This window comes from Pinus tabuliformis, chromosome 5_1 (assembly GCF_031772625.1).
Source record: "Pinus tabuliformis cultivar Carrire ecotype Pingquan chromosome 5_1, CPIR1, whole genome shotgun sequence".
Lineage (NCBI taxonomy): Eukaryota > Viridiplantae > Streptophyta > Pinopsida > Pinales > Pinaceae > Pinus > Pinus tabuliformis.
In genome coordinates, this window is record NC_142305.1 from 60,379,997 (window position 1) to 60,407,929 (window position 27,933).

The 27,933-nt window shown below is 38.3% G+C and overlaps 2 pseudogenes across 1 annotated transcript; both read right to left on the reverse strand.

The window, feature by feature from the left end:
- Nucleotides 1-7,070: 7,070 nt before the first annotated feature.
- Nucleotides 7,071-13,024, reverse strand: LOC149163449 (uncharacterized; annotated as a pseudogene). The gene is made up of 7 exons (XR_016260620.1): nucleotides 12,739-13,024; nucleotides 12,595-12,644; nucleotides 12,343-12,475; nucleotides 12,076-12,179; nucleotide 11,751; nucleotides 10,849-11,543; nucleotides 7,071-7,212 (listed from the first exon to the last, which is right to left on the reverse strand). The product of XR_016260620.1 is annotated as an uncharacterized LOC149163449 (transcript).
- Nucleotides 8,870-10,443, reverse strand: LOC149163450 (DELLA protein GAI-like; annotated as a pseudogene).
- Nucleotides 13,025-27,933: the final 14,909 nt, after the last annotated feature.

The following is a 27,933-nucleotide window of genomic DNA, read 5'->3' on the forward strand; positions in this document are numbered from 1 at the left end:
TCGGGTATTCCTACGGCTACAACCATATAAACAAATGTCCCTCAAGCAAGCTAAGAAGGATAATAAATCATCACCAAAGTATTATGGTCCATACAAGGTGTTGCAAAAGATTGGTACTATGGCATACAAATTGGAGCTTCTTGCAGCTTCTCGAGTGTACCCAGTTTTCCATGTCTCATGTTTAAAGAAGGTTATACGCGACAAGCTCCCAGTTCAAACAATATTGCTAGAACTTGACGAAGAAGGGAAAATTATATTGGAACTGGAAGCAGTCACAGAAACAAGAACTCGACAGCTACGAAATCGATCAGTTTTGGAGTATTTCATCAAGTGGAAGAACTTATCCACTAAAGATTCCACATGGGAGGATGATAATTTTATACAGAAGCATCCAAAACTACTCAAGCGTTGAGGACAACACTTTTTTGAAGGAGAGGGGCATGTTAGGTCCCTATAATACTAGTGATTACCCCATTACTATTGTAGTTGTATCCCTTATTAATATTGTTGTGCCCCTATTGTCCACATATTGTTATTACTATGCCCCATAGAATCCCTCTATTGTTATTTTTATGGCTTTATATTATTATTGTTAGGTCGGTTGGGTTATATTGTGACTCCTTAGACTCCTATAAATAGAAAGGAGGTTTTGTCATTTGAATCATCCAAGAATTGTTCATTTGTTTAAGTTAAAGGAGGTTGCCCCCTCAAAGAGGCTGAATTCTAAGGCATTCAACTATCTTTTCTATCTTTTTGTGAGCTAGTTTCATAACATTTTGTTGACATGTGTAGGTACAAAGGAATCTTCTAAGGCACCCTTATGTGGTACTCTATGTTCAAATTCGAATTTGAGGAGATCGTGGACCTCATGGATAAGATCGTGGATATCATGGAGAAGATCATGGAGGCTAGGGTTATGTGTCACCATTGGTTGAGAGATACGTGGATTTGAAGAGGGAATAGTGGATCCACATTTATGATTTTGTTATCATAACTTTTGTATAAATAGGAGTGTTATCTCCTTCATTTGTAATTTTGGAATTCAGAATTTAGAATTGAGAAGTTAGAATTTAGAACCTTAGGACCTTATAAGTTTGTAATGAGAAGTTAGAATTTGGAATCATTGTAATGGAGATTTTAGAACCTCTTGGAATGTAGAACTTGTAAATGCAATTTGCAATTGATAATAAATAAAATGGAGCTTCTTTGATCTTCTACATTTGACTTCTCTTTTGATGTGCTTGTGAATCCTTGGAAGGGCCCCCATTGTCTAGAAAGTGCACTTTTGTTTGGTAAGCTTTCATTTTATATTTGTTTGTAAACTTCATTAGGTTCATATGTTTGAAATATTAACGAATGACCTTTCGTAAGAAAGTATTAATGTTTCTTTCAATGAATCTAGTTTGTTATTTAATGTTTGATTTCATTAGTTTAAGTTTCTGATTTATATGCTTGAGATATTAATGAACAGTCTCCTGTAAGGGAGCTTTAATATTTATTACACTTGTCACAATGTCTTTAGATTTCATTTTTTTAAATGACTAAATAGGTGTTGGAGATCCCAATGAAAGACCTCCTGTAAGGGAACTTTGGCATTTCTTCACCTATCTTAGTTTAGTTTGTCTCTAAGTCCATATATATATTGGATGATCCTCGAAGTTTACTTACCCAGATTGATAGTAAATGAAACTCTAATTTGCATCTACATTTTAGACCCAACACCCTCCATAGGTGATCACTTTCAAAGCTTGTTTTTCTCACCTTCCCCTCTTTTTCTAGGCCTAACCTCCATAGGTCACCTAGGGCATCATTTTTCTCATGATTTAACCATCAACAAAATCTGATCTCTTTCCCACAACTATGATGATGTGTCCTCTAGAGGCCCTCCAAATTTCACGAAATTCTAATGCTAGGATCTCTAGATATTGAAAGCCCTAGCCTAAGGATTATATCTTGCCCTAGGTTTCCCTTGGCTAGTGACCTCGTTTGGATCATTGCACTTTATTTCAAGAATATTTGTTCATTGATCCTCTTTTCTTCCATAATTAGGTCAAGCCCCTCTTTGGTTGATCAACTACATACCCTTGACCTAGTTTTGGGTCTGCTTGGCCTCATGCGGTCACACAACCTATTATTGCCAATTTCACAAAGATCACATAAAATCCAAGTCTCCATAAATATCTCTAGATCTATGAACCATCTTGAAAAAACATACTCTCAAAGCCTAGCTCTAAGGATCTTCTTGGCCCTTCCTATAGAAGCCATCACCTTTCTTCCAAAATAAGCAAGCCATACAATTGAGTCTCTCTTATGAATAGGCCTTGGGAATCACCTTTCGTCTTTTCATTGACATATCCATTATCACGATTCTTCTCATACCGGGTCTCCTCCCATTGGTGAAAGTCCGTAAAGAGTAGGGAGCCTTACCTGAGGTGACAGTGGGGTATCGCTCCATTGTTTCCCTTATCCTAATAGTTGCTCCATAGGATCCCCTCCTAGAACCCCTGCCAATTTGAGCGGTAACAAGGACTTCTTTCACTTTTCAACACATGAAAATACCATATCTTCAACAAATCTCTTTTCACCAAAAACAAAACAATTCCAAAAGCACTCTTTTAAAATAAACCATACAATTTGCTCAATACAAGAATCAATTTGTAAGAGAAAACACAAAAAACTCTCTAATGCATGAATTTTTAGAATGAAGTAATTAATGCAAATTAATCCAAGCACAATTTTTCTTCTTTTTGTGAAAACAAGATTTTTATGTAATGTAATAAAAACTTTTCCAAAGCACAAGTAATATGATTCTGAAAATGATTACTATGGATAGAGAAAGAAAGATGCAACAAACCTAATCATCTACAACAATGACTCTTTCCTTCACTAGGTCAACAAAGTAGCCAAATCAAATCAATGTAAGAATAGAAAATTTCACATGAAGCAGCCAAATGAAATCAAAGCAAAAAAAATATTTTACAACAGACTAATAATCAATCCAGGAACCAAACTGATCCTCTGATTGAGGCTCAAACAAATAACAAGACAGAAATTCCAATTTTCCCTAGACCATCGTGGGTCAACAGTTGACACCAGAGCATGGTCGCAACTATTAAGGTACAATGTGTGATGTCAATGCATTGTCCCTCACAACGAGTTGCGATGAGCATAAAAACTAAGAAAAACTTAAAAAATTCTCAAAAGATCAGACAGCTCTAGGGTTGCAGAATTAATGAAGGTTGACAAAAAGACTCAAAGCATAGCTCGACTTTTCAAAAACAAAGGAAACTGAAGAGAATCTCGCTCCCTAGTGGAGTCTCCAATTTGTTTGGTGGACAAATCTCATCCTGTGAACAAGACATATCTCCCTAGGCTCAGAAACCAAGCCTAGAAACAAACAAACAAATACATGAAAACATTCCCTAATTTATGACTGAATCACAGATACAAAGAGGATGCAAAGCTCATACCTTTTCACGAAATGCTTGATGATGATCCTCGTCGTTGTCCTTTGTAGCTCTCAACCTTTCTTCCTGGATGCTCCAAGCAAAGACCTACAAAGGCAGAGACAAACAAGTAATCAAAGCATATAATAAATCAATGATTCAACCATAAACCAAGTGATCAAGGAATCCTACAATACTCATCATAACAAATGCATATGGGAAAGAAACGAGTATTTGTATTAACAATAAAGAGAAGGAAAATTACAACCAAGTGCCTTGATGTTGGAACTCTCCTTGCAATGATCTTCAATCCAACCCCTTGCAATCAAAGAACTCTGAAATGTAGGTAAGTTCAAAAGACTAAAATGGCAACCTCATTCTCGTTTAAGGCATTATACTTATAGCAAGGAGTGGAAATCGAGAATTGCATGAAGGGAGGAGAGAGATCAACAATGAGTGGGATGGTTCCACCAAAGGAGGAAGGAGGCCCAGGATATGGGGAGCTCGCGCTCAATCTCAACCAATTTGGACTAGATGCCCACTACGAGGCTTCTAGAAGAGGAAGCTTCATTTACTTTTTATTTTTTTACCTTTGTAAGAAGATCATCTTGGCCCAAACATAGATAGACTGTGACATCGCTTTGTGTTTACTGTCCAACATGCATCATCGCAGGTTGTAAATTGATGACCCACAATATCCTTAAAAAATAGGGATTTTGTGATATTTAATCTAGGATTTTTATACACCATTGAAAGGTAATTCTTCCATCTTTCAGGGGGACTTATGACCATAGTTCATCGGATTGCAAAAGACCCAGATTTGACATCATTTGCATAAGTGTGACAATTTGATGTATAATATTTAGACTTTGAAAACTCAAATGTTTGAGTCATTCATGCTAAAGTTTTTTCCAATCATCGATTTGTGCCATGAGAGCAGGCAATCCAACATCTGGTCAAGGCAAATCATGGAACTTATATAAAGTCCATATTTTGAGTTGAGAACCCCTTCAACAAATATTGATTTTTATTTCCTCAAATCTTTAACTAAGAACTGATCTGGCGAAATTCCAATAGTTTTACTAGTCTATGTCAGTTGGGAAACCAACAACATATTTCCACGCAGACTAGGCACATGATAGACATTCACAATTCTTCCATGTTGATTAGATATGTTATTATGATTAACAATGTTAAGAGAAAAATCATTTGCTAGATATATCTTTTTGTCAACAACCTTATCCAAGGAAGAAAATAAAGAAACATCCTTCTCCATGTGATGTGTGCAACCAAAATTGACTACCCATTCATTTTGTGTAGTGTGAGCATGAAATGATTGAATTTTGACTAAGAAAGTGAAGTTGTCAACCAACTGATTGGTTATTCTTTCTATTGACATGTTTTCTTTAAGCTATCTAACCTTCTCCTCAAGGTCATCACACTTCTTCGAACATTGTTTCTCATCATGTCTCGACTTTCCACAATAGTGACATGTCTTCTTCTTTTGACCCTTCTGTGTCAATATCGGCCCATCACCCTTTTCTTTAGCTTTCTAGTTGAAACATTCTAGCTCGGTTCCTCTCTCCTAATTCAACTTGCCCTTTCCTTTGAGCGAGTTTGGTGTTTACCACCAAGCTTTTTTTTATCAAGCAAACTTTGTTGGTCCTTGATTAACAAATCACAAAAGGTGTCAAAGGTGTAGTCTTTATCATCTTCCTTGTGTGATCTCTAATTAGTGTGGATTGAGGAATATAACACATCATAAGGTGTTCTCAAATCCATTAGGACCAATTTAATGAGTTGTCTGTCTTTTTCTAGAAATTTCTATGAGCATTTTCCGAACTTTAAATGTAGCTCTTTTGACCCAAGCTAGAGATTACTCAATCATTTCAAAGGAATGGGGATGAAGGGAGATCAACTCTTCTGTAAGTACATGACCTAACTTTCATCGACTTTGTCAAAAAATGTCTTTTAACTTCTTTCAAACCTTATGAGGACTATCGATCCCAATTGTATGAAAATGAATTTTCTGAGCATCGTAGGTTGTAGTGATCCTAATGGCCTCATCTTCTTTCCATCGATGACAAACTTCATTTAGTCATCCTTTGGATCTCAAATAATGGTCTTTGTATGCTACCAAAGCCCTTTGCTCTATTGTAGCATTTCATATTTGGTTCCCAAATAACATAATTATCTCCATTCAAAATGACAAGGTCAAACTTGGGAAGCCATATTTACATTTTTAATAGATATCATTTGTTCAAAGAACCAGATTCCTATCAACAAATCACTATAAGGTCTGACTTGGCATGATTTGAAGGCAATAAAATCTAAAAAGAATAGACAAAAAAGTAATTATGATCCAAGATGATGGGTGGTCTCTAAAGTCATCATTACAACACTTAAGCACAATGCATTATGATCGAAACATGACAATGCATGATAATGAATCGATACTTCATGATTCATTCACAATGATATATTTGAACCATATGGTCCTTTATTTAGAGTGTCCAAAGCTAGCCAACTTCTTTGAATTGTGGAAGATTCAATCCCTAAATTCGTGTTAATAATTACAACCGACACTTGTTATAACCACTTTCATGAAGACCATGTTGTTTCATTGGTTGGTTGACTATTCTAGTTGACAAATATCTTGTCGGTTAGTCAACTATACAAGTCAACCTGACCATCCAATCAATTCCTCCAACCACTTAATCGACTATCCTACTAGTTGACCACTCGATAGACAGTCCACTAGTTAGTAACTCGACCAACCTATCAACCACTTAGTTGACTGCACAATTGACTACTCCACTAGTGGACCATTCGATTGACCATCAATTGTTAGTCGATCCTTCGACTAACTACATCTAGAAGCTAGAGAGATGTGATGAACCAACATAACATAGATTCCAAGAGACTCGTGGCTTAGCTCTCACCTCCTCACTATGGTGATAGAAAGAAAATTTTCTCTCAACATTGTTTGGTATTTGGAAACTTGGTTTATTCAACTTGATGCATCTCATGGCCATTCAACAAGACTCTTGCCCATACAAACATGGGTTGAGCCTTTCGAAACAAACTAAAAACTTGCATGCTTGCTTCATGAAGATTCATGGCCATCAAAGGAACATTTTCACCCTACATTTTGCTTGTGCAGGCACACTATAGAGTACCCAAACTCATCATGGATTTGATGAAAAAGTCACAAATAAGCACAGATGAAGAGATAAACACTGAAAGAAATAAGCACTAAAAGAAGAATGAACTTATCATTGTTGTAACTATGTGTAATATTTCCAGGGTGATTGTAAATTTACAATAAAAATTAAATGCTATATGTGCTTCCCTTTCTCCATCTTGTTACCCACTTGCCTTTCCATTTCCTTTATTTCATTTATATATTTATCCCCGTTTTGTGAAAAATCGTTCTCAACATTTGAAAAGCCAAGGTGAAGCATTGCTTCCATTTTCACTTATTTGATTTTTAATTCAAGATTTACCACCAGATTCTTACTGACAAATGCGGCAATGAAATACTATTAGTATCCTTTATACAGATCATGAAACATGAATTCCATACAGTACTATTCCTAACACAATTATCCAAAGACACTCGTGTCGAACAGATCAAGAGTCCTCAATAACTCACTAGGGACATATTGAAGTTCAAGATTAACACTCGCCATGAATGGCTGAAAGATAGATTAAGCCAGCGTGAAGCTATCAACTATACTGGTGGATGACAGCCGATGGAACCCAAAAATTAGATAAAATAGCACACAACAATAATATATTCTATTAATATTGAATGAGGAAATTACACACATATTTATACAATCAATAGTCTCAAGATAGGAATGCTATCTTAGACGTACAGTAGTGTGGTTGAGAGATTCTCTCAACCACACACTAAACTAGGAGAAACTAAATCCCTATTATGTAGGAACAAACTCCTCAAATAGAAAAGTACAACCATAGACAAGTAGGAATTAATTATTTCCAACTCCCCCCCTTAATGACTACTTGTCATGATAGTCAAATCCACCACCATCAGGCGAATTGCATGTACAAAACCTCCAAAAACACAATCTGCCGCCCTCGGACAGATCCACAACTTCTCTGATCCCGCGGATCCCCTTGAAGGTGAATTGGCGCGATCCTGAATGAAAAACCCACACCCATTAGCGCGATTAATGGCTTAACAGACACGCCAGTTGGCCTTCCTGGCGCTGCTGTCAGTGCGAAAAACGCGCCAATCCCCTTCTACTCAGAAAAAATCATCTGAGTCCGAGCCAGGTGTTCTGCAGTCCACCTGCTCAATTGAGCACAAAGCTCTCGTGTACACACAGCCACAAAGGCAAGCTTGTCAAACAACGCATTGACATCCACGATTCCAGCCACAAAGGCACCTCAAGCCACATAGGCGATTCAGCCACAAAGGCAAGCTGGCCACAAAGGCACTTCAGTCACACAGACTATATAGATGGTTTCTGGCTCACCACCAACCATAAACCATTACAAAGTGGTTTTAAGATCACCACGAACTTTCAGATGCCTTTAAAAAATCTTACATCTGATTCCACATTTTGGAGTTTCTGGGTACATACAATGACTATTACAACAACTGGACTTGCTTATAAAATGCTAGGGAGTTTATTCCACAAACCATACTAACTCAAATAAACATCTATTTTGCTGTCCACCATAACCGTTGTTGCTGCTGCTTTACCTCATCTATTCATTGTTCACATCTTGGGCATCTTTGTCAAATAAATTCTTGGAACTTCCATGAACCTGTCATTTGTTAGAATAGCCAATTCTAACAAAATAACTTCATATTGAAGTGGCTAATCTCAATATGTATATCAATTTAAATTCCAAAAAAAATACTTCACCAAAAAAACATTTACCCAAGTATGCACAAACAACAATGCTTTTTCCTTCAAATCTACCACAAAGTTGTTCTCTTCTTTGAATGAAGAATGCAGCTACTGCTAGGTTTCTTTCCTCAGCAACAGAAACCCTATCGCAGCGCGATTTCCCATCAACTGATTTGCGCTGGCTACCTCAGAATTGATTGCTCAAACTCCTTACAACATGCTATCAGTTCGTGCAGGCAACCTCCTGAAGAAATTAAGCGGAACAGAAGGAAGTTTGTATCGGGTGGCGCAGCATATAAAATCCTGATATAACGGACATTACTCGGAACGGAGTGACATATAGAATTATGGCTGCTAACAAACAAAAGGTGACAAATATGGTTGTGGCACCGGGATCTCTCCAGCTCAAGAGAGACTGAAATCTTTCACACTGTGTTGCCAAGTTTCTGACCACAGTCTGTATTCTGCCCGCAACACTCCTCAACCATCTCAGAACTTCTTGAAGTTGGGAAATTGTCGAATTCCTCGTCGAGTTCATCAGGATGCACCGCCTCGGCATGGGAGAGGCGAGTGTCCATGTGAGGCGGGTGTCGAGGGCGCCATCAGCCCCGATGAGAGCAATTTCCGCCAGGCAGAAGCAGCAATTAGAGGTCTGTTGTGCCAACCAAGTGTTAGACACCCATTATTCTCCTCAACCCTATATCCTTCTCCACCTGAGAAGAGACTGAGCAACATGCTAGCCTGCTTGAAAGCATTGGATCCCAAAGGAATAGGCCAGAAGCCAGCGTTTCTCAAGCGAACGCTCCAATTCAAGAGAGGTTCGTGCCTTTCCACCCGTTCCGATCGCTCACAGGCTACAATGTTGCAAATTTCTCGACCCAGATAGACTTCCGACATCACCTGCTCTTCGCTCTGGGCCTGCAACCCGCGCGCCTCCAGGGAATCAAAAACTGTGGAATAATAGTGCAGTGCCTCTGTGAATCGATCCAAGAAAACAGGGCGGTTGTGGTCGGCCTCCTGTTCAACCACTGTCAAGATCTTGGGCTTCAGGCTCCAGATGGAAGCGAGTACTCGATCGATGGCACTGGGTCGTCCGGGATGGGGTCCTCCAGGAGACGATGGAACTCAAGGATAGAATTCACTGCAACAGCCTCGAGCTCAGGCCGGGCGTCGAGCATCCATGGTTTGATGTCGGGGAGGCTTGTGGCAACATAGCCACGGAAGGAGAATTTTACATTGACGGACTCTGCAAATTGGTGGAGCCTCGTGCCGACCTCCTGCAAGGCATCGGTTCCGTCGGGTTGGGGTGGGCCGATTCCGGTTAGCCTGAAAGCCGGTGGCCCGCCGGGGTAAAGAGCCAGTGCCTGTATCAAGGCCGGCCATTGGATCCCCTGTTTCAGATTGAAGTCTATGACATGAACCTGTTGGTGCCCAGAGAAGGCATCCAGAATGGCCTGGTTGGCTATGAAGTGAGCGAATTTGAGATAAGGGCAGGTTTGGTAGAAATGAAATTGCAGAAAATCGGACAAGGGGTCGTTCTGGTTGAACCGCAAGGTGTCCTGAGGGAGAAACCCATAGATTCGTCGGGCAAGAGCCTCAGCAAAATATGTGGCGACCTTGCTCATTGCCCCGCCCTGTGCTGAAGCCAGAATTCTCACTTCTTTCACCATTTCCCGCGTGATGGCCAAATTACCGCGCTGCACCGCTTCTGTGCAGGCCATCAACGTGTGCACGAGACGGACTCCAGATTCGTGCGGGTCTGCCCCCATTACTACCACGGTTCGCTCCGAAAGCTGCGGGTCACAGACACGGTAATGCTTTTGCTCTCTTCCTGTAACATCCTCTTCCAGATGGTCTAGCCCGGATTGGACTTCAAGCGAGCAGCTGGATTATCAAACCCATTCTCGTCGCCCACATCAGAAGCCATAGCAAGGAGTACCCTGCAACCGCCCCTGCCTGCAAATCCCCCTCGAGATTCAGAACCGTGCCACGGTACAGACCCGGGTTCGTTTCCCGGCTGGTACACCAGCAGCTGAATTCTTGCACCTCCTAACTGTGACCTCCTCCAGGCGTACGAATCAAGATCAACACCACTCAGGCAGATCGCTCATTACCCACACAACTTCCGATGGACAAACACATAATGAAATTATACACTCAATTATTTTCCCTCAGCCCAGGAGGGGCCAAGCCCAGGAGGGGCCAGGCCCTCACAGGCTCTGATACCAAGATAAAATAGCACACAACAATAATATATTCTATTAATATTGAATGAGGGAATTACACACATATTTATACAATCAATAGTCTCAAGATAGGAACGCTATCTTAGACGTACAATAGTGTGGTTGAGAGATTCTCTCAACCACACACTAAACTAGGAGAAACTAAATCCCTATTATGTAGAAACAAAACACACACTAAACTAGGAGAAACTAAATCCCTATTATGTAGGAACAAACTCCTCAAATAGAAAAGTACAACCATAGACAAGTAGGAATTAATTATTTCCAACTAAATTATGTTTGTGATAAGCAGTCCATTGGATTCAAAAACAATATCGGTAATTACTTGTCAACAGAGAACTTGAAGAGCATGGTGTGCTTGTAGATCTGGCCAGGCTTAACGATTATAGAAGGGAAATTAGGTTGATTCACTGCATTGGGAAATGCCTGAGACTCGAAGCAAAATGCAGAGTGTGCCTTGTATATCACACCCCCTTTGCCCACCGTGTCTTTTAGATTATTACTCGTATAGAATTGCATGCCCGGGGCGGTCGTCCATACCTCCAACACTCTGGAACTCCAATTGTCCTTCATCCTTGCACCAGGCCTCAGCCCATTCTTCAACTTGGGTCCATCAAGAACAAAATTATGATCAAATCCAGGAGGCTTCTCACTGCTGTTCAGCTTATTAATTCTGCTACCCACAATGACTTCTTTGGTTAAGTCCAATGGCGTTCCCTTTACAGGCAATATCTGGCCAGTTGGAATAAAATGGCTATCTGTAGGAGTATACTGTGAAGCCCATATTGTGACAGAGTTGCTCAGTATATCCCTCCCACTGCCTTCTCCTGCCAGGTTCCAGTAAGCATGATTGATTAAACTCACAGGTGTTGCCTTATTCCTTGGTATTGCTTCCATATCAAGCCTTAGCTCCATGTCTCCACTTATTGTATACGTTGCACATACATCAAGGTCACCAGGAAAACCTGTTCCAACAAGGAGAAGCGATAATCATTAATCAATTCTTACACTTAATATGCATTGGAATAAGATGTGCAAAGAGATGTCAGCTGTTGTACAGCTAAGTTGTGGAGAGATTGTGGGCAGAGAGGGTATTCCAACTCTGCAGGTACAGAAATCCCGTGTCTCCTACTAACCAGCAAGACATTGTGTGCCTCCAGGAGTTGAAATACCCTCTTCACACCGTACTGATCAGGGATGTAGATCCAGTCTAATGGTAGATTGACATGAACCCCAATCTGTTACACCCCGAAAGATCAAAATAGGGTTTATAGATACATGGTTAAACTGTCTTTATCCCTTTTAATAATTATGCAACATTAATAAGAATCCACCACATGATCAGCTCAATCTCCAAACAGTGTGTGGTAGGAGATTTTCAGAAAGAGACATCTGAAATGTGCCAAGAATCAAAACAGGATTGGTTGTGATAAACTGCTACCAATCTACAACTGACCATATCATCAGTATTACCGTTGTATGATCGAACAACATTACCTTGTTCCCATCGAAGCTGTGGTAGGTGAACTTAATAGAGGGCTTCCTTCCGCTTCTCTGCTCCTTCACTTCCCATAGCACATTGTCGAATCCTATCAACCCTCCTGTATTCATTAATTTCACCAAACTACACATAAGTTATCCAAACTGATCTATTCATCCACACATAGACGTACAGAGAGAGGGGACTGTTGAGATTAGAGGTCATTGCAGGGCTCTGGTTAGCCAGATAAAACATAAATGCACAAAGAAAAGGCAGGCATTCACCATGGATTGTGTTGTTGCCGTCATTCTTAGGCAGCTGATATGTTTTACCGTTTAATGTAAATTCTGCATCCTTGATTCGGTTGGCTACACGACCCACTAAGGCACCAAAGTAAGGTCTACTGGAGCTTCGCTTCTGCATTAATGAACACTCCCATATCGTCACTAGACAGTCCACCATTTTCCACAAGGTAATGCATTTACATGAAATCCAAGCCAATGTGTGCAGTACCAAAGGGAAATACAAATACATACCATGTACGAGGCAAGATAGTCATAGCCAAGAAGTACATCTGCTAGATGACCTGAATACATAAATACCGACACATTATGGGCTAGCTCCCTGCGAGTAATTTGTGATTGCAGAGCAGTTAAAGGATAGGGTTTAGTGATGATTACCTTTAGCATCAGGAAGAGTAAGGGAGACGAGGGTAGCTCCCCAGTTGGTGAGATTTATGTGCAGATCGCCCCTGCGAAGTTGAAAGAAATTGGGGCATTGAAACTCTTGTAGCGGTGACCATGACCACCCAGCCTGCTTTTCCCCTCCAAATTTCTCCCATTCAGTTCCCATTTCTGCCCCTCACTGCTACCTTGGCATTTGCAGAGGTGAATGAAAACCAGAATGCAACAAAAATACAGGAGAAAGGACGATCCTTTCACCATCATCAATTGATTACTGGTCAGTAGATAGATGGATAACCCAATGCAGAACATTCAATCATATATATAGAGAGACGCACCCGATCATAGACTAGGATGTATCTATATGGTGGAGATAAAAGTCTGTTCAACAACATTGATGATGATGATGATGATGATGATGATGATGATGATGATGATGATGATGATGATGATGATGATGATGATGATGATGATGATGATGATGATGATGATGATGATGATGATGATGATGATGATGATGATGATGATGATGATGATGATGATGATGATGATGATGATGATGATGATGATGATGATGATGATGATGATGATGATGATGATGATGATGATGATCATCTTCTAAATAAATGGATGGAAATCAAATCATTGGTGACATGATGATGATGCTTCTTTAAATAAATTGATGGAAATCAAACAAATACAACGTGACATGATGATGATGATGATGATGAGGATGATGAGCTTCTTTTAAATAAATGGATGGAAATCAAATCATTGGTGACATGATGATGATGATGATGATGATGATGATGAGCTTCTTTTAAATAAATGGATGGAAATCAAATCATTGGTGACATGATGATGATGAATGGCTTCTTTAAATAAATTGATGGAAATCAAATCATTGGTGACATGAGCTTCTTTTAAATAAATGGATGGAAATCAAATCATTGGTGACATGATGATGATGAGGAGCTTCTTTTAAATAAATAGATGGAAATCAAATCATTGGTGACATGATGATGATGAATGGCTTCTTTAAATAAATTGATGGAAATCAAATCATTGGTGACATGATGATGCCCACATGACGATGATCCCATGCGATAAAGTCTCCACATTTCTTGTATATGATGATAATCCCATGCGATAAAATCTCCACATTTCTGGTCACAAGTTTCTGGTCACAAGTTGCTTTATTTTATTTAAGCACTCAAGTCAACAAATGTGTAAAAGTGATTTTTTAATAAAGTTACGATTGATTCTTAATGTTTAAGCATCAATATTATAAAGTAACGTGAAACGAAAAGCAATTTCAAGCAAAGGGTAACCAGGGGCACACTAATTTTCTTGGTATCCCAAAGTTCTTAAGTTCGAGTTTTAATTTTATATTAATCATCTTTCTTAGTTATTAGTACTTGCCATTCAGGGATTTACTATAGTAATTGAAAACTATTAGTTTAGCATTAGTTGAACTGTTTTTAGTCTTGGCTCATCAACTATAAACAAAATTTTTATAGACATATCGATTTATTATGTTATTTGGTCTCCCCTAGGACGAAAGCTAATCCAAAGCTACCTCCCAAGGACCGAAGCTACTCCAAAAGGTTATATTTTTTTTGTTTGTTTCATATTTCCAAACTTGTAAATACTACCTAAACTAATGTTGGTATTAGTTGAGGACATTAAATGTTCAGGAACCTGCTTGTATATACAAGACCAAAACCATTAGGACATAGCAGACCAGGTAGCAGATGAGGTAGCTGGCTACGCCACATGGCGGTTGTAGCAATATTCAGTGCATGTTTGTGGCGTGGCGTGGCCAGGCCAGGCAAGGCATGTTACGGTGGGCTGGACATGCTTCCATTGCCAGTATTTCCATTACTATGGACATGCTTCCATTGCCAGTATTTCCATTGCTATGGCAGGTTCCCAGGATCTGCATCACCTGATGAGCCTCCAGGATCTGTCTGAGCTTCCCATTCCTGCAAAACAATCAATATTCTGAGCCAACTGCTCGGCCTGAGTTCTGCTGAAGTCCTCCAACTGCTCGGCCTGAGTTCTCCTTTCCATTAATCTTGGGCAAGCTTCCCTTATTTTCTGGATGGAAAATCTCAGGGGACACCATCTATAGCATCTGCGATTTCCAGTCTGAAAACAGTCTCTTCAAGGATTTCTGTTTCAAGGATTTCTGTTTCAAGGATTTTGCATTTCGTTTAACTTGAATTAAACATGGGTTCAATATTCATTGGGAAAATGCTGTAACTTTGGGAAAAAAATTAAGCACTCACCGTATCTTGACAACGCGCTGAAAAATCCAATGTTTCCCTTACTGTCATTTCACCGAGGTGCAAGTCATGCTGGCTAATATAAGTAGATGTTCTTTGAGGCACAAATTCATTTAATGAGTGCCCATTGTAGGTTACAGCTCCAGTGACCTGTAAAAGGAAAAATATATAATTTTTCTGTAAGAAGTAGAGTCACATATGAAAACTTGTTAAATGTTGATGTACTAAAATATAGACAGTGAAAAAATTGGCACATTTGAGAGTAAAAATCAATGTCGAATTTCTTAAGCCATATATTTAAAACTTGGATGGCATTTCTTACAGTATTATTTTACTAAAACTTGGATGACATTTCTTACAATATTATTTTACTAGAATAGATCCTAAACTTACTGTGAGATCACGATCAGGATTCCCAGCTAGATTTGTTAGCAATGTAGTTTTTCCAGCACCAGGTGGACCAAGCAGAAGTGCCATTCTGAACGGTTCAATGACGTTTCATGAGAATGGAGATTGTCTCTGAAATGGCTGAGCTGTCTAGGAATAAAGGGCATATGAAAAACTTACCTAGAAGGCTTGATGATGACACTGATATCATCGAGGATTATTAGAGTCATTCTCTTTGACTACAAGATCTTCATGTAGTTAAGAAATCCCTCCTCTTTGACGGCAAGATCTTCATGTAGTTAAAAAATCCCTGCACAATAACACCATATTTTATGTGGTCAAATGTCAAATTGTCAATATCAATCTTACCTCATGTCAATAATAGCATGTTTAATCTTAAACGGTTGCCATTAGAGAGTCCTGGATCTCTCTACTCTTCTCTGAAAGCATAGAATTTGTTGTCCTGGATCTCGCTGATGTTCTTTGAAAGCATTATGTACACCTGCTTAGGCTTGAACCTCCACTCTTTGCATGGTGACACTCTATCACAAACACTAAGCCAGGGTCCAACAACAATGTAATCAGATGATGCCCAAGTGATTTTTTACTTGGCCTTGACTGAACCTATTTCTTGATGGTATCAGAAAACAGAGGAATCGGAAGGCTGGAAACGACTGGTTTTCCTTTTGTACTAACTATAAAAGATAAAGAAATAGATTCAACACTTAGTTAGAAAACCATACCACACTTTGATATCAAAAGGAGCATGTAGCTCAATTGGAGAGTAGTCAGTCTTGCTGAGCAAAGGTTCTTGGTTTGATTTCCACCCTATAGAGCTTCTATGAAAGCCAGGTGTTGAGAGTGACTTGTAATAGCACAAAGGCTTCAACCAAAGTGTGGTTTGAAGAAGAGGAATGGAAATCAAACTACTTTCCTCACACAGACAGGGTTCTACTCATGCCAACCTTTGATTTTAGGCTTTTTTACAAGGCAATTCCCCATCGCAACCACTAAACCACAACCACACTGTAGTATAATTCAATTAACCCAAAAGGGGATATATCTTGCAAGTATTCCATTCAACTAAACCAAAAGATGATTTTTTTCTTCCAGACAAATTATACGGACTTGCATGAAATTATTTGGTGAAGCTGGCTGACAACAGAGGAAACTCAAGGTGGGAAACCACTGGTGCGCTGTTGCATGAACTTATTTCTTAAAGGTGGCAGAAAACAGAGGAACCTTAAGGGTGGAAACCGCTGGTGTTTTTTTTTTTTTTTTTTCAAGTATATTAGTAAAGATAAATAAACATATTCAACACTTTGTTGGAAAAGCAATCCACACCCTGATATCAGAGGGGCATACTGGAAATATGAATTCATGCTTGGATATCACAAATGTCCTGGTTTTGATAGTCCTGGCTTTCATTTCTAACATGTCCAGTTGTAAACCTTTCTAACGTGTCCAGTTATAAACATGATATCAGAGTTGGGTATTGAGGTGTTTTTCTAGAAAAGGATAGCCAAGTGCTGGTGCTGAATGTCTGAGAAAAGACATCTGTCGTGAAAGATGCATGTAGCTCAGTGGTAGTGCAATTTGGAAAAAAATTGCAACTGCGGTAATTTTTTTAATGATAAAAAAAATTAATATAATATTAAAAAATTGGTTTTTAAAGAGAAAATTTGTTTGTAATTATTAAAAATATTAATAGTATAACAAATAATATTAACATAAATGCATTTTAAATATAAATTTAGTCAGCGATCAAATTTTATATAGATTTAGCAAACATAGTCAGTGATCAAATTTTTAAAAATACAGATGTCTAAAAAACTTAAATCTTTTTCTTTAAATTTCACTCCTCTCACGCTCACTAAATCTATAATTAAAATGCAACTTAACCTAATGCGTCAATGGTCTTCTTTCCTTGGTCTCAACTAGACTCGAGACTCCTATATACCTGCCCTCCAAGTTCCAAATCTCCTTTGGACTAGACGCCAAACTCCCTCGTTTTTACCTTAGCTCTAGGGGCTTAACCTTTCTCTCTATGTGACCAGACTACAACCAAGAATTTAACCCTCGGGGCGACTCATTTTTCTTTAGTCCCGGATATGTGGTGGAGGCCAAATGTGGGGTCCAACCTAATCTAGGGTCTGAACAATTTTCTAACGCGCCACTCCACTGGGTCGCAGAGAAAACAGCAGGGCTCGACTGTTAAAGAGAGGTGCGCAAGAGGCATGTAGCTCAGTGGTAGTGCAATTTGGAAACAAATTGCAATGGAGAAGGTACTATTCCCCGGGTGGATTTATCGAGTAGGATTACCTTTACTAGCACTCCAAACTAAAATTAATTCACAAATATATCGTCTGGTGCCTCACTTGGATTATGTTGACAGTAAAATTCGAAAGAGTAGGAAGGGCTCTGCCTTCGACGCGGGCATCTGCCTCAATGTTTAGGTGCTCAAACCGAACTTCTATCATTTGTATCGCAATCCCAACTCTGTGCAACCGAAAAATTGCCTCCATCATTACAATTCCATGACATTAGTATAATTTCATCATTGCAAAAAGCTCAAACTCGACGCCAGATATTCTGCTTTATCTGTCAATCCTCTATTTGAGCTTCGTCAAAGAAGCGCTCGTTGTCCACTTCGGCCACTTGCAACACTCTCTCAATGAACGTCTTGCGAGTGTCATTGGAAAGCGTGGTGACATCCACATGTGATATTTGAAACTCCTGGTCTCTGCAACTTCACTTAGAACAAACTTCCTCGGCCGATCATAAGTTGGGAGCTTCTCAAGAGCAGCCCATTTGAGGGCCTCTTCATCGTCCTGTGTGTGGATGCTCCTTCTACTGAAAGACCCAGATAATGCAGTGTCTTCGCCACTCCATGTACTGCTCCCAGTTCACCACAACCCCCCTAATTCCAAATGCACAGGCACGGCCATGACCTTGCAAGCCTCCAATCCCTTCAACAACTTCTGCAAGGAAACCTAAGAAAAGAGCATTGAAGTCACTGGCATGGACAGATATTTGAACGTCCTCATCTAGCTAGAGGTGGACAGAATGAGTCAAGCAAACAGATGCTTCGTGCCTAACATTATCTGTACAAAATGTATGTCATGCTTAGCTTAGCGACATCCACTAAGCTTATAACTGGTAGTGTGCCTTTCTAGAAGATTGTGTGTGAAGGCACTGGAGAGCTGGTAATTATACAGATTACCTCATTGTCGTGCCATTACCTCCCTTATGGACTACGTCATTAAATGGCCCGCCATTACCATTGAAAGACTTGGTGGCAAAGAAAATGAAGAATGTGTGGGAGGCAGAGGACAGAGCTAGTACTATACTTAATACCCAACCTCGTGCTCTTCCGACGGAATCATCGAATGGCTCGTGTTTCCTTTTGAAAGGACGGACTATCGGACTCACCATCTTAGGCTGACCGACATGGGTTCGTTCCTTTCTCGGTGGGTATCCTTATATATCTGCAGACCTGGGCCACCACCCGGATTGCCCATTCCAGCTACCCTTCATTGAGCCGTATTGGTGGCAAGAACTCAACAGATAATAATTTGCCAGAAGAGCAGTACTCGTAAGTGTGACATTATTCACTAGGTAAATATTTCGGCCTCGCGCCCTGCCTATCATTAATGATATGTCTAGGGTAACAAACGTTTAGTTTGCTATTATTATTTTTCATCTTTCTAAATCATGTAATAAAATGTTGCAAAAATACTAATTAATAAAGGAAGGAAATTGAGCCAGATCCATTGGATGGGTAATCGATTTCCCAAATGAAAACGCTTAAGATTTTCATTTTTTCTAATCTTCCTAAATCATAAAACATTATCAATCACACTTTAAACTCAAGTGGCAGATCAATACAATACATTGTGTCGATAGAGAAATGATCCACGTTGCACTGCAATCTAATGAAACCCCTTTGCAATATTATCTTTCAGCATATTGATAAATGTCGGCTATCTTGGGGTACCACACCTTTTGCAAAGGGATATTTTGATTTCCTATCTCACAATAAATTTTGCTAGTTGTTCAGCCGCAGACTTAACGTCATTGAAATTAGCGTGGCAATTAATTTCGTATCTCACAATAAAATAAAATTTGTTGGTTGTTAGGGTGAGAAGTTCTCACGAAATTGTTTGAATAATAACCTAATAAGCATGATGGTAGAGATTGTACTGATGGCACGAGATTATCAATAATAACATATTAAATTCGATAGTTAATCAGATCAATATCTGTTTAAATTAATAACAACACAATATTTGTTTTAATTCGAATGTTTATTAATATTTTACAGGAGGTGCAGCGCTGGAAAAATGCAAATGATTGGGAAACCGGAGATAATAATCGAAGCTTATTCTACTCTTGTTATCTTATTGCTAGAGTCAAGAACATATCAAGTCAAGAACAATTCAGAAAAACATTGATTTGTTCAACCTGACATTAAGATCCAGTTGGCTTTCAAAACAGAGTAATTTATGCAATGTATCTGTGTAAACTACTTCCCATACTCCTTGCGCAAGGCAGGGACTAGTTGCCATGCAGCCTGTTTTGTTTTATTTAAAGTTAAATTTATTTAGTAATTATAAATAATTATTAATAGCATAATAACATATTTTTTAAATTTAGATTTTTATGTTTATATTGTATTCAACAAGGCTGCATAGCTAGCATTTCTTGCAGCTTAGTTTAATTATTGAATTTTGAAATGTATGAACTAATTATTGTATTTGAACAAGGGTTACTTTGTAAATATTCTCGCTTATTTTAACTATCCTTAAATTAGATGCCTATGTCACAAATGTTATCAAATGTATTATTATAATAAAGGTACATAAACACATGTTATAAACGTTGACTAGGGCCAACCTAATTTTAAATATTAAATTAGTTTGTTTATACATAGGGCCCTAATAACGTGAAAGTGTTTATAAATAACGTTATAATATCAAATAATAGATATTATATAATTTAACGTGAAGTTTAGTAAATTAACTATTAGTTATACATGGTTTAGGATAATATGTACTTTCACTGATTTGTAAATAAACACAATAATATCATTAGATATTGATAATATTATAATATTATTATCTCCATAGGCTAACATGAAAGTGTTTATAAATAACGTTATAATATCAAATAATAAAAAAATTATAACTTTTTCATTTTTTTGAAATCTTAAACATTAAAGTATAAACTTTAAAGAAACACTGAACAGTTTCCAAGGCATCTTAATGATATAGATTTATAATCGTGCTTGCCCTTTCCATGAGGAATTTCTATTTTTATCAACAAAAGCTCAGGCTATGCTTGGAGAAGGAGGCAAAATAAATTAATAATGATGGTATGTGGGAGGTATTTTGTTAGCTCAAATTTCCAAAAAAGGGGCCCACAATAATGATGGTGATTGCTCTACGTCAATTATTTAATATATAGTTTTTAGATATTTATGTGGCTAAGAATGAAGCACATACACATTGAGCCTGACGAGACCCAAAAAGTTGGTATGTTATGTGTACGTTTGAATGAATTAACATTTTATTTTTTAGTATGGAGTACATCTGTCATTTTATAGTGGAAGTTGTACATTAAATTGTACAATATCAATTAATAGTGAAGTACATCTGCCATCATTACATAATAAGAGGTGAAAGAATTGAACCAATAATATTTTAGATAAATAAATTTAAATATGGTTTAAAAATAATAAATTTTAATTTATAATGTTAAACTTTAGAAAAGTTTCATAAATTTTTAGACAAGTTAGATTTAATGTCAACACCATTTTTTTTTAATACGTTATTAACCCTGCTGTTGTAGGGAATAATAATTCTAGTAGCATTGTATATGTATATCCTTCATTAAGCGACAAGATACTCTGTGAGGGTTTGGTTAGCTTGTGGCTGACTCGCAGGTTATAGCCCTCGTGGCTTCTTGGCTTGTTATCGTGAAAGTTAAACTACATCCTATGTTTCCTTTATTTTGTTAAAAAAAATAATAAATTTAACAAAAATCACTTTGTGTTTTTGTCTCGCATGGAACTTTATGCCACATGGGACAAATAAGCTTGAAATTTTGTTTGATGGACAAACCTTCAACTATATTTTTGAAACCTTTGGAAAAGGTGGGACATGCTCAATTATGATCATTCAAATCCGGGCTCCTTGACATTTGAGCGACAAAAATAAAAGGAATGTTCACTCGATGACAAACTATGAGGAAGTAGTTTTTAGTTTTTCCGATGTGCATTAAATTCGAATTTCTGATATTATTTTATAGATTTCATTTGACATGTGGTGTTGGGATTTGTGTGTTTAAATTCCATTTGCCATTTAATCTTGTTGAAAATACCAACAAGAAATGCTAAATATAGAAGTGCTAAAAATAGCATTGCCATAAATAGCATTTCGGGATACCTTCCTATTTTAGTTAGTCCCTGACTTAAAATAGAGAAGTAAAATTCGAATTTGATCTTAGCAGTTGTTTGTAAAATAATTAATTAATTCATCTTGAGTTAATTAGTTGGTGAAAATCAAACATGAAGTCTATGTGAGGACATGCAACAGTTATCCCATTAATTGAGGAATTTATCCCTTAGTTAAAGAGATAAGGATGAGTTGTAATTAGTTAGCTCAGTTAACTGAGTTAAGTCCAGTTAGATTAGTTCAAATAGTTTGTTGAACTAATTATGAGTTCAGCTAGTTAATGCATGCATGCATGTAACTTCTGCACTTCAGATAACTGAATATTCTCTCATAAATAACTCATGCATGTCAGTGCAGACAGAGACCCAATTGAGATCAGATGATGGGACAATGTACTATCAGTTGCAGGAATATTCCATGGAAGATATCTCTTGCATGCAAAAGGAATTCATTCCTTGAGGATTTCACAGTTACTTCTTCATTTTAGTGAGTGTGTGATGAGGCCAATCACACAGGTGGCATCATTGGACCCCAAGAAAAACTGCACAAGGAAATAGGAGGCTTGGAGGGCTAAGGGAAGGCATGCCTTGTGTCTGTTCAGTCTGTGAGTTGTATTGTTTGATTGTAGAGAGAGCAGGATAGCTTGAGAGTTGATTCTTTTTGTAATTTGAACATATTTCCACTTGTATGATAATATAGAGATTGGGGTTTTAGGTTGAGGCTTTCCCTGGGTTATTCTTCTGTGTTCATGTGTGATTGATTTCTCTTCATCTATTATATGTGTTCTATTTGATCTTGCTCATATTTGATTAAGCTTCCGCAAAGTTTGATCTTTAGTGGGAATTTCTACATGGTATCGGAGAAAAGGTGATCAAAGTGAAGAACAGTATACAAAGAAGGGAGAAGGGAGAAGTTTCAAGTTCTTGATTATAGAAATCGAGTTCTTATCACATCTCAATTTCACCAATGGCGTTCAATGGTTTAAGACTCGAGTATGCCCTTGGTGGTAGCTCGAATTATATAGCCTGGAAGGATCGCATGGAAGGAGTATTAGAGGACAACGGTCTAAAGGACTTCATTGATCAAGAAGTCCCCAAGTCGGCAACAGCTAATGCTACATAATTTGCGGAATGGAAGAAATGTGTGGCTAGAGTGAGGAGAATCCTCCTAGAGGGAGTTCGAGACCACATAGTCTCGAGCCTCGATGGGAAGGAGACACCATTTTCGATGTGGAAAACATTGAAAGATCTATATCAGAACAACAACGATAAGAGGAAGCTGGCGCTGAAATACAAGCTTTGGAAAATCAAGTGTGAAAAGGGCGACAAGATCTCTACATATCTGAGCAAGCTCACCACCTGCAGGGATGAGCTTGGAAGTGTAGGGATCACGATAGCCGATGATGACATGGTGAGTCTTTCACTCCTCGGTCTTCCTAAGAGCTGGCATAGCTACCAAGACTCGGTTAATGGAAGAGAAAAACCGCCAGATTGGGAATGACTTTGGTTGGATCTGATGCAGGAGGAGATAAGAAGAAGCACCAGAGATGGATCATCATCAAAGCGAGATGATGAGGAAAATATAGCCTTAGCGAGTAAGGCGAGGAAAGGGAAAGGGAAGGCATCCCATCCCAAATCCGGTTCTTCCCATCTATAACCCTTCAAGATCAAAAGGATCTTTTGGTGGTTTCTTCTTAGAGTCATCTCTGAAGGTTACTTTCTTAGATCTCCGTTCTTCTAATGCGTTTTTATTTTCCACAACTAGAATGCATTTTTCCACAACTATTGCCTCTTTCATATTTTCTTCCAAAGTTGGTTTAGCATCTCTATCAATGAAGATAGTTGTGTTTGATGGCAGAGTAGAGATGTACCACTCATTTTGGACCTCATCACTAGGCTTAGATGTCATTGGTATCTTATTCAATGGTTTATTGAAGTGAGAGTTGAAGTCCTTAATGGTTTCTTTTGGTTCAACTTTCAAATTTGAGAGATCATTGATTAGGGTAGTCATAGATCTATCATCTCCAAATTTAGTTAAAAATTGTTCTTGAAAAGCATCCCAACTATTAATAGAACCTCATGGTAACGAAAAGTACCATGATCCTGCTGCTCCCTGTAAAGTATGCGGGAATAATATTACAACTGCGTCTTCTTCCTCTACTTCATTCAAGTTAATGGACAACATAAAATTATTTATATGTTCCTTAGCTAATAGGCCATTATCAGGATTGAATTTGGGAAACCATTTCTCTAGGTGTGTTGGTAATTGATGTAAAGGTCCAGCCATCCTAACAGCCCCTGGATTTTTCCATGGCCTTGGAGGATTCTGTGCCATTATTGGTATGTGGGTAGGGGAAGGTATAGCAATAGTTTTTGAAGGTGATTGGGTAGAGGAAGATGTAGCTCCTGCACCTGTGTGAATCACGATCTGGAGTGGTGAGGTGGATGATTGATCTTCTTATGGTATAGATGGAATGAATGAAGATGATGATAGAACCTCGTTGTGAGATTCGGATGGTGTTTTCTTAGCTCTCTTTCGGCTTGGCAGAGGAAATTCGAACAAAGGAATTCTGAACTTTTCGTTCTATGCTCTGGTCAACCATTGAGATGGAGTCAACTAAGAGGTAACACTATCCTGGGATAACTCAGATTCTTCTTGAGATAGTGAAATACCCTGTAATTTATGAATCAAAGTTTGAACTTCACGGGCTTCGGTAAAATAAGAATGATCTGGTTTGTTTGGGATTTCAACAATGGGTTGTATAATACTTTGTGCAACTTCTCGCTTAGGATCAGGGGATTTGGAAGAATTTCGAGAAGTTGAAGGTGAGGGTGAGGGACTTTTACTCTTAGAATGGCCTGTTAATTTATATTTACTTTCCATTCACAGTCGGGCCCTCCTTCTAGCACCAAAATGTTGAAGCCTCGAAAATCGTTGCCTCAACATGGGGGAAAACCACCTGGTCCAGACCTTGGTTGTCAACTCCTTTTCCATTTGGAGTAGTCGCTCCAACTGTGGATAATGGGACCAGTTACCCAATCTATTAAATGCTTGTGCTAATGGGGTGATATGTGATGTTTTAAGGTAATGTTCAAGCTAAAAATAATCTAATCTAAACTAACAATCACATGCATTTTATCCTAATTTAAGCACTATCTAATTATAAATATACCCTGGATTTGAATCGATATATGTGATCTACAATAATGTCTGAAAGCAATTGGTAATAAATATCATTCAATTTCGATGAGAAGTGAATCCATTTTAACAATAATCTTTTCGTATAAAAAGTGAGCCAAAATGATTGTGTAAGATATATCGCATAAGGAATTATTCATATATTCAACATAAAATAAAGATCATCATCATACAGAAGTGCAATAATGGCAATCAAGATCTAGACTTTCATACATAAACAATTCGAAAAGAAATAATTGCTTAATACATGAGTAAAAAGGATTACGAGATAAAAGTACCATTTATAATACGTCCTACGCATATGTTTCAACAATATTGATCTATCTTCAGTCCATTCAACACCATCTATGAGTACAAATGTGCAATTTCAGTAGAAGATGCTAAATCAGATAAAAATAAATCTTGTTCCATATATTTCACCAGAACTTCCTCAAAGTGACATAAGTACATGTTTTGAAGAGAGTCTCTGATAAAATTATGGACCCCTCTTTAAATGCATGAGAGGGGATTAAATACTAAAACTATAAAACTAAAAATAGATTATTACAAAAATAGTTAAGGAGGTTTAAACAACTTGCCTCAATTTGTGCAGAAATAAAATCAAAATGGAAATAAACAAGGTGATTAACTATCCTGCATTTGATCCTTCAGATTGAAAATATCTATCATGGGCTTCAACTGTGTTGGTTGACCGACTTCAGCTTTCAACTGTCCAGCGAATAAGGCATCAGTTAGTGCTAGTGCCATTTTCTCGGTAGAAGTGGTTAGGCATTGCAGGGTCATCCATTGGCTGTGAGGCTTGACCAAATGTTGCCAATATGCATCCCAATCTAACCTGGTCGTTTTCCTTATCACTTCTATTTTTTCTGCCGCTGCATGTTTCCATTGTTATTCAAGCTGTTTTGAATTAGGAAGGAAACCCGGAATGGATTCTGCCACAAGATTGGCACTATGCAAATTTTCATTGATATTTTCTATGACGTTGTTTGTTGTCACCGTCGTGTCTGCTATTGCCTTTTCTGCTTCTTTAAGCCAAGAATCCAAGCTCACAAATAGAATTTCTTTACGTGATTCTTCTAGCTTGGGCAGGTCGGACTTTCTCCCATCTTCTGTATTTTGCCAGGCAATGAAATCGAAGACCTTTTTAAAGATCTCATCGTATTCAAGTCTCATCTCTACGACTTGACTTGTCAGTTTATTGCTTGTTTCATAATAATATTTCCACTATGAAATCTTCTGGCACAATAATTCTTTTTGGTGCATCAGTTGGGAGTTAAGACCAAGTGCTTCGGTAATAAACTAATCAATTTTTGGATTGTCTTTATGTAGATCAGTTATTGCTTGCACATGTGCTTCCTTCTTGGCTAAGCTGGTTCGATGTTCTATTTGCATCTGTTCAAATACATGTTGAAGCTTGGCCAACTGTATCTCTGCCTACTGATCAGATTTGACTTGTTGGAATTGTTGCTCAAGTGACGTTATTTTATCTTCCTTTTCTCTAAGCAACATTTGGATTTTTGTTGCTTTGTCCATGGTCATTGTAGCATAAGCACCTGCAAACTGTGAGAGTCTAGTAAGGTTGGCGGATGAATCAACAGGCGAATCCTTCCATAGAACATCCATTGGTTCATTTTCAGGGGTAATAACAGCTATAGAGTCCAATTTCCTTTTCTTTCTTTGCCTTTTTGATCTAGGTCCGAGTGTGACAAAAGACCCTTCCAAGACCTTTCACTTTCGTGATGTGTTAAATTGCATTTTTAAAAGAACATAAGTGAATACATCTGCATGTTTTAAAGAAGAGGAACATGTCAATCATCAACACATGAAAACATAAACCATTGATAACGGAGTTCGTCCAGGAGGGACTACGTCTCCGGGCCTTGGTGTCAAGATGGTGTAGGCCGCTGCATTAAGTGCTGTCAATAATGATGATTTGCATAAGAGATGACATCGCTATCATATAAGGAAAATTCCCTCATGCAGGGGTGGCTCCAAGAGATGTTTTGCTACAAGAACTCTCAGTGAAAACTCCTATTAGTATGACACGAAACTCATGCATGATGATCATCCCACCAACATGGCATAAAAGGGATCTCAATGAAAACATACATGGCGACAACATGAGTATCCCATCAACATGACGACAAAGGGATTTCAAACAAAACATGATGGTTCATGGCAACAAGTACATCACACAGATGATTCTGCATCACATCAAGCGGGAATCATGAAAACGAGTAAGAAACAAGTATGAAAACAAGATCCCACATCAAACATCAAACAGGGATATGTGTAGCACAATGCATAGCAAAATAAGTACATGAATACACTGCATGTACCTCATAGCCAGGGGCCATTTGAAGAAGCAGATGTCAAACTATTGAAGCTACTCGGACCATCGATCTCATGGCATCAAATTGCATGAAAATGGCTGCTCGCACATGAATGTTGACACCTGCATTCCACTTAGAAAAGTGGCTGGGAAATAGAATGAGAAAATGAAAAATATGAACACACCATCAGATTTGTGGCGTCGAACAGTGAAAAATCGACTGTCAAATTTCTGAATTTTAAGAAAGTCTGAATCTAGGGCTCAAGGAATCTTTTAGACTCCCCCTAGATTCCTCAAAGATTCCCTCCTCCGGGTCCTCTGCAAATTGGATGCTCAGATCAGGAAACTGACTGCACCATCGGGTTCGTGTCTCCGAGAGGTGTAAGATTGACATAAAATTCGTCCAATTTGGACACTGCGAAAATTTCACCCTCCTGGAAATTTTTCTCAGTCATGGTTCCACCTGCATAAAATTAATAAAAAAATGATTCTGCCTCATTTTCCGTGCCCACTTCGGGTTCCTCCATCTGCT